The sequence below is a fragment of the Salvelinus alpinus genome, chromosome 10 (assembly GCF_045679555.1).
Source record: "Salvelinus alpinus chromosome 10, SLU_Salpinus.1, whole genome shotgun sequence".
Taxonomy (NCBI): Eukaryota; Metazoa; Chordata; class Actinopteri; order Salmoniformes; family Salmonidae; genus Salvelinus; species Salvelinus alpinus.
The window spans coordinates 74125768-74146402 of record NC_092095.1 but is presented as its reverse complement, the minus strand read 5'-3'; positions in this window follow the sequence as shown (position 1 = coordinate 74146402).

The following is a 20635-nucleotide window of genomic DNA, read 5'->3' as shown; positions in this document are numbered from 1 at the left end:
TACTTTCACAAACAGACTGTTGTTTCCCACTCTGGTGTTTTCTGGGTAGAACTATATTCAAACAGACTGTTGTTTCTCCTCTCTGGTGTTTTCTGGGTAGAACTATATTCAAACAGACTGTTGTTTCTCCTCTCTGGTGTTTTCTGGGTAGAACTATATTCAAACAGACAGTTGTTTCCCCTCTCTGGTGTTTTCTGGGTAGAACTATATTCAAACAGACAGTTGTTTCTCCTCTCTGGTGTTTTCTGGGTAGAACTATATTCAAACAGACAGTTGTTTCCCCTCTCTGGTGTTTTCTGGGTAGAACTATATTCAAACAGACTGTTGTTTCCCCTCTCTGGTGTTTTCTGGGTAGAACTATATTCAAACAGACTGTTGTTTCCCCTCTCTGGTGTTTTCTGGGTAGAACTATATTCAAACAGACAGTTGTTTCCCAGTCTGGTGTTTTCTGGGTAGAACTATATTCAAACAGACTGTTGTTTCCCCTCTCTGGTGTTTTCTGGGTAGAACTATATTGAAACAGACAGTTGTTTCCCCTCTCTGGTGTTTTCTGGGTAGAACTATATTCAAACAGACAGTTGTTTCCCCTCTCTGGTGTTTTCTGGGTAGAACTATATTCAAACAGACAGTTGTTTCCCAGTCTGGTGTTTTCTGGGTAGAACTATATTCAAACAGACTGTTGTTTCCCGTCTCTGGTGTTTTCTGGGTAGAACTATATTCAAACAGACAGATGTTTCCCCTCTCTGGTGTTTTCTGGGTAGAACTATATTCAAACAGACTGTTGTTTCCCCTCTCTGGTGGTTTCTGGGTAGAAATATATTCAAACAGACAGTTGTTTCCCCTCTCTGGTGTTTTCTGGGTAGAACTATATTCAAACAGACTGTTGTTTCCCCTCTCTGGTGTTTTCTGGGTAGAAATATATTCAAACAGACAGTTGTTTCCCCTCTCTGGTGTTTTCTGGGTATAACTATATTCAAACAGACAGTTGTTTCCCCTCTCTGGTGTTTTTTGGGTAGAACTATATTCAAACAGACAGTTGTTTCCCCTCTCTGGTGTTTTCTGGGTATAACTATATTCTAACAGTCTGTTGTTTCCCGTCTCTGGTGTTTTCTGGGTAGAACTATATTCAAACAGACTGTTGTTTCCCCTCTCTGGTGTTTTCTGGGTAGAACTATATTCAAACAGACTGTTGTTTCCCCTCTGGTGTTTTCTGGGTAGAACTATATTCAAACAGACAGTTGTTTCCCACTCTCTGGTATTTTCTGGGTAGAACTATATTCAAACAGACAGTTGTTTCCCTCTCTGGTGTTTTCTGGGTAGAACTATATTCAAACAGACTGGTGTTTCCCACTCTCTGGTGTTTTCTGGGTAGAACTATATTCAAACAGACAGTTGTTTCCCACTCTGGTGTTTTCTGGGTAGAACTATATTCAAACAGACTGTTGTTTCCCCTCTCTGGTGTTTTCTGGGTAGAAATATATTCAAACAGACAGTTGTTTCCCTCTCTGGTGTTTTCTGGGTATAACTATATTCAAACAGACAGTTGTTTCCCCTCTCTGGTGTTTTCTGGGTAGAACTATATTCAAACAGACAGTTGTTTCCCCTCTCTGGTGTTTTTTGGGTAGAACTATATTCAAACAGACTGTTGTTTCCCCTCTCTGGTGTTTTCTGAGTAGAACTATATTCAAACAGACTGTTGTTTCCCCTCTCTGGTGTTTTCTGAGTAGAACTATATTCAAACAGACAGTTGTTTCTCCTCTCTGGTGTTTTCTGGGTAGAACTATATTCAAACAGACTGTTGTTTCCCACTCTGGTGCTTTCTGGGTAGAACTATATTCAAACAGACTGTTGTTTCCCCTCTCTGGTGTTTTCTGGGTAGAACTATATTCAAACAGACAGTTGTTTCCCACTCTGGTGTTTTCTGGGTAGAACGTTATTCAAGTTGTCAGTCAGTTTCTCTCTACACCACTTGGTCATTGGTGAGGAGTTTCTCTGTATGTGTAATCCATAGAACTGAATGTTAGCTAACCCTCCCCACCATGGAACTGTTCTCTTCCCTGTCTCACTAACACTACAGTGGCTGCCCAGGAAGCATGTGGTGGCCAGCTCTTCCAGCTACAGTCCATGGATTTGGCAGACAGGAGTAGCTTAGCTTACTGCTGGCTCCTGTGGTGGGTGCAGCCTAGCCAGCTAGCATCACAGCTGCTGCCAGAGACAACCCACGCGACCCAAATGGCAATGTACTCCTAACGTAGTGCACTAGGTTTGACCAGAGCCCTATGAGGCACTGTACAGGGGACAGGGAGTCATTTGAGACGCACACTATCCCCATGCTAGGAGAGTAACGAGCAGCAGGTCCAGACACTTGTGTACAAACACAGGTAATCTGAGAGGTGTGTGTGTGTGTGTGTGTGTGAGGGTTTATCCATAAGGACAGGGCAGGGAGTTTAGTGTGTTGGGAAGGTAGCCCTATACCATAGCCCCCAGCAGGCTTCACTGTCTGCCTAGTAACACACATCTGAAACACTATGGGCCCTGGTCTTCAGTACTGTACTACACAGGGAATAGTACTGTACTACACAGGGAATAGTACTGTACTACACAGGGAATAGTACTGTACTACACAGGGAATAGTACTGTACTACACAGGGAATAGTACTGTACTACACAGGGAATAGTACTGTACTACACAGGGAATAGTACTGTACTACACAGGGAATAGTACTGTACTACACAGGGAATAGTACTGTACTACACAGGGAATAGTACTGTACTACACAGGGAATAGTACTGTACTACATAGGGAATAGTACTGTACTACACAGGGAATAGTACTGTACTACACAGGGAATAGTACTGTACTACATAGGGAATAGTACTGTACTACACAGGGAATAGTACTGTACTACACAGGGAATAGTACTGTACTACACAGGGAATAGTACTGTACTACATAGGGAATAGTACTGTACTACATAGGGAATAGTACTGTACTACACAGGGAATAGTACTGTACTACACAGGGAATAGTACTGTACTACACAGGGAATAGTACTGTACTACACAGGGAATAGTACTGTACTACACAGGGAATAGTACTGTACCTCATAGGGAATATTACTGTACTACACAGGGAATAGTACTGTACTACACAGGGAATAGTACTGTACTACACAGGGAATAGTACTGTACTACACAGGGAATAGTACTGTACTACACAGGGAATAGTACTGTACCTCATAGGGAATATTACTGTACTACACAGGGAATAGTACTGTACCTCACAGGGAATATTACTGTACTACACAGGGAATAGTACTGTACTACACAGGGAATAGTACTGTACCTCATAGGGAATATTACTGTACTACATAGGGAATAGTACTGCACTACATAGGGAATAGTACTGTACTACACAGGGAATAGTACTGTACTACACAGGGAATAGTACTGTACTACACAGGGAATAGTACTGTACTACACAGGGAATAGTACTGTACTACACAGGGAATAGTACTGTACTACACATGGAATAGTACTGTACTACATAGGGAATAGTACTGCACTACATAGGGAATAGTACTGTACTACACAGGGAATAGTACTGTACTACACAGGGAATAGTACTGTACTACACAGGGAATAGTACTGTACTACACAGGGAATAGTACTGTACTACACAGGGAATAGTACTGCACTACATAGGGAATAGTACTGTACTACACAGGGAATAGTACTGTACTACACAGGGAATAGTACTGTACTACACAGGGAATAGTACTGTACTACACAGGGAATAGTACTGTACTACACAGGGAATAGTACTGTACTACACAGGGAATAGTACTGTACTACATAGGGAATAGTACTGCACTACATAGGGAATAGTACTGTACTACACAGGGAATAGTACTGTACTACATAGGGAATAGTACTGCACTACATAGGGAATAGTACTGTACTACACAGGGAATAGTACTGTACTACATAGGGAATAGTACTGTACTACACAGGGAATAGTACTGTACTACACAGGGAATAGTACTGCACTACATAGGGAATAGTACTGTACTACATAGGGAATAGTACTGCACTACATAGGGAATAGTACTGTACTACATAGGGAATAGTACTGTACTACATAGGGAATAGTACTGTACTACATAGGGAATAGTACTGTACTACACAGGGAATAGTACTGTACTACACAGGGAATAGTACTGCACTACATAGGGAATAGTACTGTACTACATAGGGAATAGTACTGCACTACATAGGGAATAGTACTGCACTACATAGGGAATAGTACTGTACTACATAGGGAATAGTAGTACTGCACTACACAGGGTTTGTGTGTTTATACATTACCCTGGTGCGTTTATACATTACCCTGGTGTGTTTATACATTACCCTGGTGCATTACCCTGGTGCATTTATACATTACCCTGGTGTATTTACACATGACCCTTGTTTATTACCCTTGTGCATTCACTCATTGCCCTGGTGCATTTACACATTACCCTAATGCATTACCCTGGTTCATTACCCTGGTGTATTACCCTGGTACATTTATGCGTTACTCTGGTGCGTTACCCTGGTGTTTACCCTGGTACATTTATGGGGTGGCAGCGTAGCCTAGTGGTTAGAGTTTTGGACTAGTAAAGCTCGAATCCCCGAGCTGACAAGGTACAAAATCTGTCGTTCTGCCCCTGAACAAGGCAGTTAACCCACTGTTCCTAGGCCATCATTGTAAATGAGAATTTGTTCTTAACTGATTAACTAACTGACTACCTAGTTAAATAAAGGTAAAAATAAAGAAAATAAATAATGCATTTCTCTGGTGCATTACCCTGGTGGATTAATACATTACCCTTGTGTATTTATACATGACCCTTGTTTATTACCTTTGTGCATTCATACATTACCGTTGTGCATTACCCCGGTGCATTGACTAATAGGCCAATTGACCAGTTAAGAGCCCTTCAAATGATCCTGATGAGCATATTAGTATTCTAATTACAACGGGATTTCTGTGGATTACAACGATAGCTGTTTCCGACGACGACGACGAGAAGGATGCTGATGATTGGGACGATTACAACCGTTTGTCATTCATTTTAATATCCGAACCCTGCACACGCTGATGTTCTCGTTTGATATTGCGGTTAATGAATGAATTATATCCTTCATTTATAAGCCATCCGCAGAACAAATGGCCAAATGCACGATCCGTTACTGCCGAAATCAGAGCGACAGATCAGGAAATGTATGTTGGTGAAAGGCCTGGGTTAATTAATTGACTCCACTAATTGCCATGCTGTTTTTTATCAGCTAGCTGTGATCCAGTTCCAGTTCCACATTTAAAGCTACGATCTGGGATTTGTGTTTTCTGCCCAAGGGCAGCCCGCCTGCCCTCCACTTGGCTTGGTAGAAGGAGGAGGACGACACAGTACAACGACTCAGTAGAGGAAACAACCTGATATTTAGGAATAGTACAGTTGCATTGAGCTCATGAGACATTTATAGAACAGCTTCAACAATAATCAGTGGATACTCTATCATTAAAGGGGCAATATGGGGTTGGTACATTCATTATACATTATATTATTCAACAATAATCAGTGGGTAATCTATCATTAAAGGGGCAATGTGGGATTGGTACATCCATTATACATTATATTATTCAACAATAATCAGTGGATACTCTATCATTAAAGGGGCAATCTGGGATTGGTACATCCAGTATACATTATATTATTCAACAATCAATGGGTTCTGTATGTATACATCCTTAAAGGGAATGTCCACTAAACAGCATGGAGGAAACACCCCTTTAAGCCTCTTGCAGCCTGTTGTCTGTGTCTGTGTCTGTATCTGTGTCTGTGTCTGTGTCTGTGATGATCTCTTCTCCCACTCAGATGGACTGTCACTACTCCTCCACTGAATATCAATCCACTCTGCAGCAATCTGCCCCAACATACACGAGCCAGCCAGGCCCATGATGGCTTCACTCAATCCACATTTTACAGCCAATGGAATTTGAGGGTGAATGCATATAAACCAAACCTTTACTTATTAAAACATGCACATTCACCCTCGCCTTCATCAATCAGAGCTCATGAAGATCTACCTCTCTCTGGACTGCTTTCTGAAATGGCACCCCTTTTTCCTTTAGGGCTCTGGTTAAAAGTAGTGCACTACATAGGGAATAGGGTGCACTTTGGGATGTAGCCCTTACCTCTTTTTGCCTCCACTCACCAGATTGGTTTTCAGCTTCTCGGTGGATTGATTGATAAAAAGAAACTTGAAGTAATGTGTTTGTCAATAAGTTGTGGGACGAATCCTGGCTGCCTGTAGGATCACTACGGAAGGGGTGGATTTTAATCTGGAGCAGTTCTAGCCGCCCCGGTAGAGGAACACGAATGTCTGAACAACGGAGCCAACTTCTTAGAGTCTCAGCAAAGTAAAAAAGAAGGTTAACAAATTTGAGAGAGGTGGGGGGGAGAAGGGGGAGATAGAGTGTGTTTGTCTGTGAAAGAGAGAGAGACAGAGAAGAGAGAGAGACAGAGACAGAGAAGAGAGACAGAGAAGAGAGAGAGAGAGAAAGAAAGAAAGAATGTAAGAAGGAAAGAAACAAAGAAACAAAGAAGAGAGAGAAAGAGAGAGAAGAGTCGCATTTTTAAAGGATGTAATCTGGCAGAATAATTTATTGAGCTTCTGCAGCTCGGCAAAGTGTTTTGATAAATGGTACAAGTCACACTGAACTGTTATCAAAAGAGAGGGGCGAGATGGAGAGAGAGGGAGAACGATAAAGAGCGAGGGAGAGAGGGAGCGAGAGACAGAGACAGAGAAAGAGAGTTTGAGAGAGTGAGAGAGAGAGAGAGAGAGAGAGAGAGCGAGAGAGAGATAGAAACAGAGAGAGGTACAGGCTGAGAAAAATACTGCAAATGTGTGCTTGACGTCATCCATTCTGTTGTGAAGGATGACAGCTTCAGATGGGAGGTTGGCGCAGCTGTTTTCTCTCTCGGGATGGATTTGAATAAGGCTTATATAAAAACACTGTGAAAATCTATTCTCATTTCTTAAAAGCTCCAACAACATTATTCCTCCTTGATGTGGAGTGCTGAGCTGGAGCAGGATGGAGGCCTGAGTACTGGACTAACCGGAGGGACTAGCCAGGCTGGTAGAATATATACACAGTGGGGCCAAAAAGTATTTAGTCAGCCACCAATTGTGCAAGTTCTCCCACTTAAAAAGATGAGAGAGGCCTGTAATTTTCATCATAGGTACACTTCAACTATGACAGACAAAATGAGGGAAAAAAATCCAGAAAATCACATTGTAGGATTTTTTATGAATTTATTTGCAAATTATGGTGGAAAATAAGTATTTGGTCACCTACAAACAAGCAAGATTTCTGGCTCTCACAGACCTGTAACTTCTTCTTTAAGAGGCTCCTCTGTCCTCCACTCTTAACCTGTATTAATGGCACCTGTTTGAACTTGTTATCAGTATAAAAGACACCTGTCCACAACCTCAAACAGTCACACTCCAAACTCCACTATGGACAAGACCAAAGAGCTGTCAAAGGACACCAGAAACAAAATTGTAGACCTGCACCAGACTGGGAAGACTGAATCTGCAATAGGTAAGCAGCTTGGTTTGAAGAAATCAACTGTGGGAGCAATTTTTAGGAAATGGAAGACATACAAGACCACTGATAATCTCCCTCGATCTGGGGCTCCACGCAAGATCTCACCCCGTGGGGTCAAAATGATCACAAGAACAGTGAGCAAAAATCCCAGAACCACACGGGGGGACCTAGTGAATGACCTGCAGAGAGCTGGGACCAAAGTAACAAAGCCTACCATCAGTAACACACTACGCCGCCAGGGACTCAAATCCTGCAGTGCCAGACGTGTCCCCCTGCTTAAGCCAGTATATGTCCAGGCCCGTCTGAAGTTTGCTAGAGAGCATTTGGATGATCCAGAAGAAGATTGGGAGAATGTCATATGGTCAGATGAAACCAAATATAACTTTTTGGTAAAAACTCAACTCGTCGTGTTTGGAGGACAAAGAATGCTGAGTTGCATCCAAAGAACACCATACCTACTGTGAAGCATGGGGGTGGAACTGTTTTTCTGCAAAGGGACCAGGACGACTGATCCGTGTAAAGGACAGAATGAATGGGGCCATGTATCGTGAGATTTTGAGTGAAAACCTCCTTCCATCAGCAAGGGCATTGAAGATGAAACGTGGCCGGGGCCTTCAGCATGACAATGATCCCAAACACACCGCCCAGGCAACGAAGGAGTGGCTTCGTAAGAAGCATTTCAAGGTCCTGGAGTATGGGGTTGAGTCTCCAGATCTCAACCCCATAGAAAATCTTTGGAGGGAGTTGAAAGTCCGTGTTGCCCAGCAAAAGCCCCAAAACATCACTGCTCTAGAGGAGATCTGCATGGAGGAATGGGCCAAAATACCAGCAACAGTGTGTGAAAACCTTGTGAAGACTTACAGAAAACGTTTGACCTCTGTCATTGCCAACAAAGGGTATATAACAAAGTATTGAGATAAACTTTTGTTATTGACCAAATACTTATTTTCCACCATAATTTGCAAATAAATTCATAAAAAATCCTACAATGTGATTTTCTGGATTTCTTTTTCTCATTTTGTCTGTCATAGTTGAAGTGTACCTATGATGAAAATTACAGGCCTCTCTCATCTTTTTAAGTGGCAGAACTTGCACAATTGGTGGCTGACTAAATACTTTTTTGCCCCACTGATATATATATATACACCTGGAGAAATAAAATACTATTTATATCAGGGAAACTACTTTCACTTCCGTGGAGCTGTGTGACTGAAACCACATTATGTAAACGGTTGGTGTAGTTAAGAGGGACAGAAACCACATTATGTAAATGGTTGGTGTAGTTAAGAGGCACACAAACCACATTATGTAAACGGTTGGTGTAGTTAAGAGGGACAAAAACCACATTATGTAAATGGTTGGTGTAGTTAAGAGGGGCAGAAACCACATTATGTAAATGGTTGGTGTTGTTAAGAGGGACAGAAACCACATTATGTAAACGGTTGGTGTAGTTAAGAGGGACAGAAACCACATTATGTAAACGGTTGGTGTTGTTAAGAGGGACAAAAACCACATTATGTAAATGGTTGGTGTAGTTAAGAGGGACACAAACCACATTATGTAAACGGTTGGTGTTGTTAAGAGGGACAAAAACCACATTATGTAAATGGTTGGTGTTGTTAACAGGGACAGAAACCACATTATGTAAACGGTTGGTGTAGTTAAGAGGGACAGAAACCACATTATGTAAATGGTTGGTGTAGTTAAGAGGGACAAAAACCACATTATGTAAACGGTTGGTGTAGTTAAGAGGGGCAAAAACCACATTATGTAAATGGTTGGTGTAGTTAAGAGGGACAGAAACCACATTATGTAAACGGTTGGTGTTGTTAAGAGGGACAAAAACCACATTATGTAAACGGTTGGTGTAGTTAAGAGGGACAGAAACCACATTATGTAAACGGTTGGTGTAGTTAAGAGGGACAAAAACCACATTATGTAAACGGTTGGTGTAGTTAAGAGGGACAGAAACCACATTATGTAAACGGTTGTGTGTCAAATCAAATCAAATCAAATTGTATTGGTCACATACACATGGTTAGCAGATGTTAATGCGAGTGTAGCGAAATGCTTGTGCTTATAGTTCCGACTGTGCAGTAATATCCAACTAGTAATCTAACAATTCCACAACAACTACCTAATACACACAAATCTAAGTAAGGGATGGAATGAGAATATATACATATAAATATATGGATGGGCCGTGATCGGCATAGACGAGATGCAGTAGACGGTATAAAATACAGTATATTCATCTGGGATGACTAATGTCAGATATGTAAACATCATTAATAAAGTGGGGTTAATAAAGTGACTAGTGATCCATTCCTTAGAGTGGCCAATTTCAAGTCTGTATGTAGGCGTACAGTATGTGTGTGTGTGTGTGTGTGTGTGTGTGTGTGTGTGTGTGTGTGTGTGTGTGTGTGTGTGTGTGTGTGTGTGTGTGTGTGTGTGTGTGTGTGTGTGTGTGTGTGTGTGTGTGTGTGTGTGTGTGTGTGTGTGTGTGTGTGCACATGTTCCTGCATGTGTGTGGTGTATCAATTTGGGTGTGTGCATCAGTATAATTAAACAATAATTTTGCACGTGTATGACATTTGAATAATGTTTGGAGATAGCGGAGAGGAGCTGTCAGAAGATAATGACCAGGCCTGTCAAAACAGCCCGTTAATGGAAGGTGACTGCTCGACGCTACAATTAACACATTCAATATGAGCCAGTTTCACACCTGAAATGTTATTCATCTTTTAAGACACAACTCTCTTTAGAGTTTGCCTGGTTGTTGTGAGTATTCATCACTAGAGAGTGGGTTGACATGTATTTCCTGGGGAGATGTATTTTCTAGGGAGATGTATTTCATGGGAGATGTATTTCCTGGGAGATGTATTTCCTGGGGAGATGAATTTCCTGGGAGATGTATTTCCTGGGAGATGTATTTCATGGGAGATGTATTTCATGGGAGATGTATTTCATGGGAGATGTATTTCCTGGGAGATGTATTTCCTGGGAGATGTATTTCCTGGGAGATGTATTTCATGGGAGATGTATTTCCTGGGAGATGTATTTCCTGGGGAGATGTATTTCCTGGGGAGATGTATTTCCTGGGAGATGTATTTCCTGGGGAGATGTATTTCCTGGGAGATGTATTTCCTGGGAGATGTATTTCCTGGGGAGATGTATTTCCTGGGGAGATGTATTTCCTGGGAGATGTATTTCCTGGGAGATGTATTTCCTGGGGAGATGTATTTCCTGGGAGATGTATTTCATGGGAGATGTATTTTCTGGGGAGACGTTTCTCCTGGGAGATGTATTTTCTAGGGAGATGTATTTATTGGGAGATGTATTTCATGGGAGATGTATTTCCTGGGAGATGTATTTCCTGGGAGATGTATTTCCTGGGAGATGTATTTCCTGGGGAGATGTATTTCCTGGGAGATGTATTTCCTGGGGAGATGTATTTCCTGGGGAGATTATTCCCTAAAGAATCGATACCTCTGCTTTATCGACTGCTGAGTTCAAATATAAGATCCTGTTATTGTAGACTGAACAGTTACATCTCACCATGCAGTCATTCAATCCCAAAGCAGTTATGGGGAAAATTACCACAACAATGACTCCATCCCTCCTCCACCTGGACATCTACCTACCACAACAATGACTCCATCCCTCCTCCACCTGGACATCTACCTACCACAACAATGACTCCATCCCTCCTCCACCTGGACATCTACCTACCACAACAATGACTCCATCCCTCCTCCACCTGGACATCTACCTACCACAACAATGACTCCATCCCTCCTCCACCTGGACATCTACCTACCACAACAATGACTCCCTCCCTCCACCTGGACATCTACCTACCACAACAATGACTCCCTCCCTCCACCTGAACATCTACCTACCACAACAATGACTCCATCCCTCCTCCACCTGGACATCTACCTACCACAACAATGACTCCATCCCTCCACCTGGACATCTACCTACCACAACAATGACTCCATCCCTCCTCCACCTGGACATCTACCTACCACAACAATGACTCCATCCCTCCTCCACCTGGACATCTACCTACCACAACAATGACTCCATCCCTCCTCCACCTGGACATCTACCTACCACAACAATGACTCCCTCCCTCCTCCACCTAGACATCTACCATCCACAACAATGACTCCATCCCTCCTCCACCTAGACATCTACCATCCACAACAATGACTCCATCCCTCCTCCACCTGGACATCTACCTCCCACAACAATGACTCCATCCCTCCTCCACCTGGACATCTACCTCCCACAACAATGACTCCATCCCTCCTCCACCTGGACATCTACCTACCACAACAATGACTCCCTCCCTCCTCCACCTGGACATCTACCTACCACAACAATGACTCCATCCCTCCTCCACCTGGACATCTACCTACCACAACAATGACTCCATCCCTCCTCCACCTGGACATCTACCTACCACAACAATGACTCCATCCCTCCTCCACCTGGACATCTACCTACCACAACAATGACTCCATCCCTCCTCCACCTGGACATCTACCTACCACAACAATGACTCCATCCCTCCTCCACCTGGACATCTACCTACCACAACAATGACTCCCTCCCTCCTCCACCTGGACATCTACCTACCACAACAATGACTCCATCCCTCCACCTGGACATCTACCTACCACAACAATGACTCCATCCCTCCTCCACCTAGACATCTACCTACCACAACAATGACTCCATCCCTCCTCCACCTGGACATCTACCTACCACAACAATGACTCCATCCCTCCTCCACCTGGACATCTACCTACCACAACAATGACTCCATCCCTCCTCCACCTGGACATCTACCTACCACAACAATGACTCCATCCCTCCACCTGGACATCTACCTACCACAACAATGACTCCATCCCTCCTCCACCTGGACATCTACCTACCACAACAATGACTCCATCCCTCCTCCACCTGGACATCTACCTACCACAACAATGACTCCATCCCTCCACCTGGACATCTACCTACCACAACAATGACTCCATCCCTCCTCCACCTGGACATCTACCTACCACAACAATGACTCCATCCCTCCTCCACCTAGACATCTACCATCCACAACAATGACTCCATCCCTCCTCCACCTGGACATCTACCTACCACAACAATGACTCCATCCCTCCACCTGGACATCTACCTACCACAACAATGACTCCATCCCTCCTCCACCTGGACATCTACCTACCACAACAATGACTCCATCCCTCCTCCACCTGGACATCTACCTACCACAACAATGACTCCATCCTTCCTCCACCTGGACATCTACCTACCACAACAATGACTCCATCCCTCCACCTGGACATCTACCTACCACAACAATGACTCCATCCCTCCTCCACCTGGACATCTACCTACCACAACAATGACTCCATCCCTCCTCCACCTGGACATCTACCTACCACAACAATGACTCCATCCCTCCACCTGGACATCTACCTACCACAACAATGACTCCATCCCTCCTCCACCTGGACATCTACCTACCACAACAATGACTCCATCCCTCCTCCATCTGGACATCTACCTACCACAACAATGACTCCATCCCTCCTCCACCTGGACATCTACCTACCACAACAATGACTCCATCCCTCCTCCACCTGGACATCTACCTACCACACCAATGACTCCCTCCCTCCTCCACCTGGACATCTACCTACCACAACAATGGCTCCATCCCTCCTCCACCTGGACATCTACCTACCACAACAATGACTCCATCCCTCCTCCACCTGGACATCTACCTACCACAACAATGACTCCCTCCCTCCTCCACCTGGACATCTACCTCCACAACAATGACTCCATCCCTCCTCCACCTGGACATCTACCTACCACAACAATGACTCCCTCCCTCCTCCACCTGGACATCTACCTACCACAACAATGACTCCATCCCTCCTCCACCTGGACATCTACCTACCACAACAATGACTCCATCCCTCCTCCATCTGGACATCTACCTCCACAACAATGACTCCATCCCTCCTCCACCTGGACATCTACCTACCACAACAATGACTCCATCCCTCCTCCACCTGGACATCTACCTACCACAACAATGACTCCATCCCTCCACCTGGACATCTACCTACCACAACAATGACTCCATCCCTCCTCCACCTGGACATCTACCTACCACAACAATGACTCCATCCCTCCTCCACCTGGACATCTACCTACCACAACAATGACTCCATCCCTCCTCCACCTGGACATCTACCTACCACAACAATGACTCCATCCCCCCTCCACCTAGACATCTACCTACCACAACAATGACTCCATCCCTCCTCCACCTGGACATCTACCTAACACAACAATGACTCCATCCCTCCTCCACCTGAACATCTACCTACCACAACAATGACTCCCTCCTCCACCTGAACATCTACCTACCACAACAATGACTCCATCCCTCCTCCATCTGGACATCTACCTACCACAACAATGACTCCATCCCTCCTCCACCTGGACATCTACCTACCACAACAATGACTCCCTCCCTCCTCCACCTGGACATCTACCTACCACAACAATGACTCCATCCCTCCTCCACCTGGACATCTACCTCCCACAACAATGACTCCATCCCTCCTCCATCTGGACATCTACCTACCACAACAATGACTCCATCCCTCCTCCACCTGGACATCTACCTACCACAACAATGACTCCATCCCTCCTCCACCTGGACATCTACCTACCACAACAATGACTCCATCCCTCCTCCACCTGGACATCTACCTACCACAACAATGACTCCATCCCTCCTCCACCTGGACATCTACCTACCACAACAATGACTCCATCCCTCCTCCATCTGGACATCTACCTACCACAACAATGACTCCATCCCTCCTCCACCTGGGAATCTACCTACCACAACAATGACTCCATCCCTCCACCTGGACATCTACCTACCACAACAATGACTCCATCCCTCCTCCACCTAGACATCTACCTACCACAACAATGACTCCATCCCTCCTCCTGGACATCTACCTACCACAACAATGACTCCATCCCTCCTCCACCTGGACATCTACCTACCACAACAATGACTCCATCCCTCCTCCACCTGGACATCTACCTACCACAACAATGGCTCTCCCCCTCCTCCACCTGGACATCTACCTCCACAACAATGACTCCATCCCTCCTCCACCTGGACATCTACCTACCACAACAATTACTCCATCCCTCCTCCATCTGGACATCTACCTACCACAACAATGACTCCATCCCTCCTCCACCTGGACATCTACCTACCACAACAATGACTCCATCCCTCCTCCACCTGGACATCTACCTACCACAACAATGACTCCATCCCTCCTCCAACTGGACATCTACCTACCACAACAATGACTCCATCCCTCCACCTGGACATCTAACTACCACAACAATGACTCCATCCCTCCTCCACCTAGACATCTACCTACCACAACAATGACTCCATCCCTCCTCCACCTGGACATCTACCTACCACAACAATGACTCCATCCCTCCACCTGGACATCTACCTACCACAACAATGACTCCATCCCTCCTCCACCTAGACATCTACCTACCACAACAATGACTCCATCCCTCCACCTGGACATCTACCTACCACAACAATAACTCCATCCCTCCACCTGGACATCTACCTACCACAACAATGACTCCATCCCTCCTCCACCTGGACATCTACCTACCACAACAATGACTCCATCCCTCCTCCACCTGGACATCTACCTACCACAACAATGACTCCATCCCTCCTCCACCTGGACATCTACCTACCACAACAATGACTCCATCCCTCCTCCACCTGGACATCTACCTACCACAACAATGACTCCATCCCTCCTCCACCTGGACATCTACCTACCACAACAATGACTCCATCCCTCCTCCATCTGGACATCTACCTACCACAACAATGACTCCATCCCTCCTCCACCTGAACATCTACCTACCACACATCTACCTCCACAACAATGACTCCCTCCCTCCTCCACCTGGACATCTACCTACCACAACAATGACTCCATCCCTCCACCTGGACATCTACCTACCACAACAATGACTCCATCCCTCCTCCACCTGGACATCTACCTACCACAACAATGACTCCATCCCTCCTCCACCTGGACATCTACCTCCCACAACAATGACTCCATCCCTCCACCTGGACATCTACCTAACACAACAATGACTCCATCCCTCCTCCACCTGGACATCTACCTACCACAACAATGACTCCATCCCTCCTCCACCTGGACATCTACCATCCACAACAATGACTCCATCCCTCCTCCACCTGGACATCTACCTACCACAACAATGACTCCCTCCCTCCTCCACCTGGACATCTACCTACCACAACAATGACTCCATCCCTCCACCTGGACATCTACCTACCACAACAATGACTCCATCCCTCCACCTGGACATCTACCTACCACAACAATGACTCCATCCCTCCTCCACCTGGACATCTACCTACCACAACAATGACTCCATCCCTCCACCTGGACATCTACCTACCACAACAATGACTCCCTCCCTCCTCCACCTGGACATCTACCTACCACAACAATGACTCCATCCCTCCTCCACCTGGACATCTACCTACCACAACAATGACTCCATCCCTCCACCTGGACATCTACCTACCACAACAATGACTCCATCCCTCCTCCACCTGGACATCTACCTCCCACAACAATGACTCCCTCCCTCCTCCACCTGGACATCTACCTACCACAACAATGACTCCATCCCTCCACCTGGACATCTACCTACCACAACAATGACTCCATCCCTCCACCTGGACATCTACCTACCACAACAATGACTCCATCCCTCCTCCACCTGGACATCTACCTACCACAACAATGACTCCATCCCTCCACCTGGACATCTACCTACCACAACAATGACTCCATCCCTCCACCTGGACATCTACCTACCACAACAATGACTCCATCCCTCCTCCACCTGGACATCTACCTACCACAACAATGACTCCCTCCCTCCTCCACCTGGACATCTACCTACCACAACAATGACTCCATCCCTCCACCTGGACATCTACCTACCACAACAATGACTCCATCCCTCCACCTGGACATCTACCTACCACAACAATGACTCCATCCCTCCTCCACCTGGACATCTACCTACCACAACAATGACTCCATCCCTCCACCTGGACATCTACCTACCACAACAATGACTCCCTCCCTCCTCCACCTGGACATCTACCTACCACAACAATGACTCCATCCCTCCTCCACCTGGACATCTACCTACCACAACAATGACTCCATCCCTCCACCTGGACATCTACCTACCACAACAATGACTCCATCCCTCCTCCACCTGGACATCTACCTCCCACAACAATGACTCCCTCCCTCCTCCACCTGGACATCTACCTACCACAACAATGACTCCATCCCTCCACCTGGACATCTACCTACCACAACAATGACTCCATCCCTCCACCTGGACATCTACCTACCACAACAATGACTCCATCCCTCCTCCACCTGGACATCTACCTACCACAACAATGACTCCATCCCTCCTCCACCTGGACATCTACCTACCACAACAATGACTCCCTCCCTCCTCCACCGGGACATCTACCTACCACAACAATGACTCCATCCCTCCTCCACCTGGACATCTACCTACCACAACAATGACTCCATCCCTCCTCCACCTGGACATCTACCTACCACAACAATGACTCCCTCCCTCCTCCACCTGGACATCTACCTACCACAACAATGACTCCCTCCTCCACCTGGACATCTACCTACCACAACAATGACTCCATCCCTCCTCCACCTGGACATCTACCTACCACAACAATGACTCCATCCCTTCTCCACCTGGACATCTACCTACCACAACAATGACTCCATCCCTCCTCCACCTGGACATCTACCTCCCAGAGAGAACAGATGATTATACAATGAAAAGGAAGTGACTCAACACATAGTCAACACTGAGAACTGGTTCATAAGTGGCACATCTCAGTAGCGTCCCAAATGGCCCTCTAATCCCTTTATAGTGCACAGCCTATAATGCTCCGTCCATATGGAATGCATATAAACCAAACCTCTACTTACACATTCACCCTCGTCTTCATCAATCAGAGCTCATGAAGATCTGCCTCTCTCTGGCTGTATCCCAAATGCCAACCCCCCCCCCCCCCCCCCCCCCATTCCATATATAGCGCACTACTTCTAATCAGGGCACATAGGGCTCCGTACAGTAGGGCTCTGGTCAAAGGTTGTGCACTATGTAGGGAACATGGGTAGTGGACATGGGTAGGGCACATGGGTAGGGGCGTGGGTAGCGAACATGGGTAGGGAACGTGGGTAGGGGTGGTAGGTGCCATTTGAGACGCAGTCCTCCTCTCTCTGATGGCTTGGTGAGAGTGACAGGTACACAGGGTTTTCTGCCACTAATTAAAATTGCAATTTGTTGAGTAATTGTTGTCTTTGTAAACAGCTTCGATGGCTGCGGAGCGCCAAGGGAAGAGCCCTGATTGGTTATTGATCATGAGACAGTCAGTACCTGGGCAGGACTGGAAATGGGCTGTTCAAGGTTGCAGAGGTCAGCCAGGCAGGCTGGTGTGTGTGTGTGTATGTGTGTGTGTGACTGTGCACGTGTGCATGTGCATATTGTGTGTGTGTGTTTGTTTGCTTGTGTCATGCAGGTTGTCTTCATGGAGAAATACAGCAGGAGAGAGAGAACAGCACATCACTCAGACAAAAACATGTGTATAACACCCTACAAACATGATATTAGTAACATCATAGATAGAACCTACAGACATGATACTAGACACATCATAGATAGAACCTACAGACATGATACTAGAAACATCATAGATAGAACCTACAGACATGATACTAGTAACATCATAGATAGAACCTACAGACATGATACTAGACACATCATAGATAGAACCTACAGACATGATACTAGAAACATCATAGATAGAACCTACAGACATGATACTAGACACATCATAGATAGAACCTACAGACATGATACTAGACACATCATAGATAGAACCTACAGACATGATACTAGAAACATCATAGATAGAACCTACAGACATGATACTAGTAACATCATAGATAGAACCTACAGAAATGATACTAGACACATCATAGATAGAACCTACAGACATGATACTAGAAACATCATAGATAGAACCTACAGACATGATACTAGTAACATCATAGATAGAACCTACAGACATGATACTAGACACATCATAGATAGAACCTACAGACATGATACTAGTAACATCATAGATAGAACCTACAGACATGATACTAGACACATCATGGATAGAACCTACAGACATGATACTAGACACATCATAGATAGAACCTACAGACATGATACTAGTAACATCATAGATAGAACCTACAGACATGATACTAGACACATCATAGATAGAACCTACAGACATGATACTAGACACATCATAGATAGAACCTACAGACATGATACTAGTAACATCATAGATAGAACCTACAGACATGATACTAGACAAATCATCAAAACCAAGCCATGATGCCGAAGGAATTATCCGTAGAGCTCCGAGACAGGATAGTGTCAAGGCACAGATCTGAGGAAGGAAACCAAAAACAATGTCTGCAGCATTGCAGTTCCCCAAGAACACAGTTGCCTCCGTCATTCTTATGGAAGAAGTTTGGAACCACCAAGACTCTTCCTAGAGCTGGTCGCCCGGCCAAGCTGAGCAATCTGAGGAGAAGAGCCTTGGTCAGGGAGGTGACCAAGAACTCAATGGTCACTCTGACAGAGCTCCAGAGTTCCTCTTCTTCCAGAAGGACAACCATCTCTGCAGCGCTCCACCAATCAGGCCTTTATGGTAGAGTGGCCAGACGGAATCCACTCCTCAGTAAAAGGCACATGACAGCCAGCTTGGAGTTAGCCAAAAAGCACCTGATGTCATGTCTGCTCCCGGTCTTCCCTTCCCCTGGCGCTTCAGGGTGCCAGATTCCCCTGCATCACACGCTCCTGCCAACCCTCGTCACTCGCATCAGAGTTATTGGACTCACCTGGACTCCCTTATCACATGTTCTTTTCCTCCCCTATATTTGTCTGTTCCCAGCTCTGTTCCCCGCTGCTGCATGTATTGTTTTTGTCTTTTGAATTTGTTTCTGACGCTGTTCCTGTCTCGTCTCTGTCCGTTATAATTAAATGTTTTACTCCCCGTACCTGCTTCGTCTCTACAGCATCATTCCGCGTGACACCTAAAAGACTCTCAGACCATGAGAAACAAGATTCTCTGGTCTGATGAAACCAAGATTGAACACTTCGGCCTGAATGCCAAGCATCACATCTGGAGGAAACCAGGCACCGCTCATCACCTGGCCAATACCATCCCTACGGTGAAGCATGGAGGTGGCAGAATCATGCCGTGGGGACATTTTTCAGCGGCAGGGACTAGGAGACTAGTCAGGGTGGAGGGAAAGATGAACGGAACAAAGTACAGAGAGATCCTTGATGAAAACCTGCTCCAGAGCACTCAGGGCCTCAGACTGGGGCAAAAATTCACCTTCCAACAGGACAACGACCCAAAGCACACAGTCAAGACAATGCAGGAGTGGCTTCGGGACAAGTCTCTGAATGTACTTGAACTCGATCGAACATCTCTGGAGAGACCTGAAAATAGCTGTGCAGCGATGCTCCCCATCCAACCTGACAGAGCTTGAGAGGATCTGCAGAGAAGAATGGGAAAAACTCCTCAAATACAGGTGTGCCAAGCTTGTAGCGTCATACCCAATAAGACTCAAGGCTGTAATCGCTGCGAAAGGTGCTTCAACAAAGTACTGAGTAAAGGGTCTGAATATTTATGTAAATGTG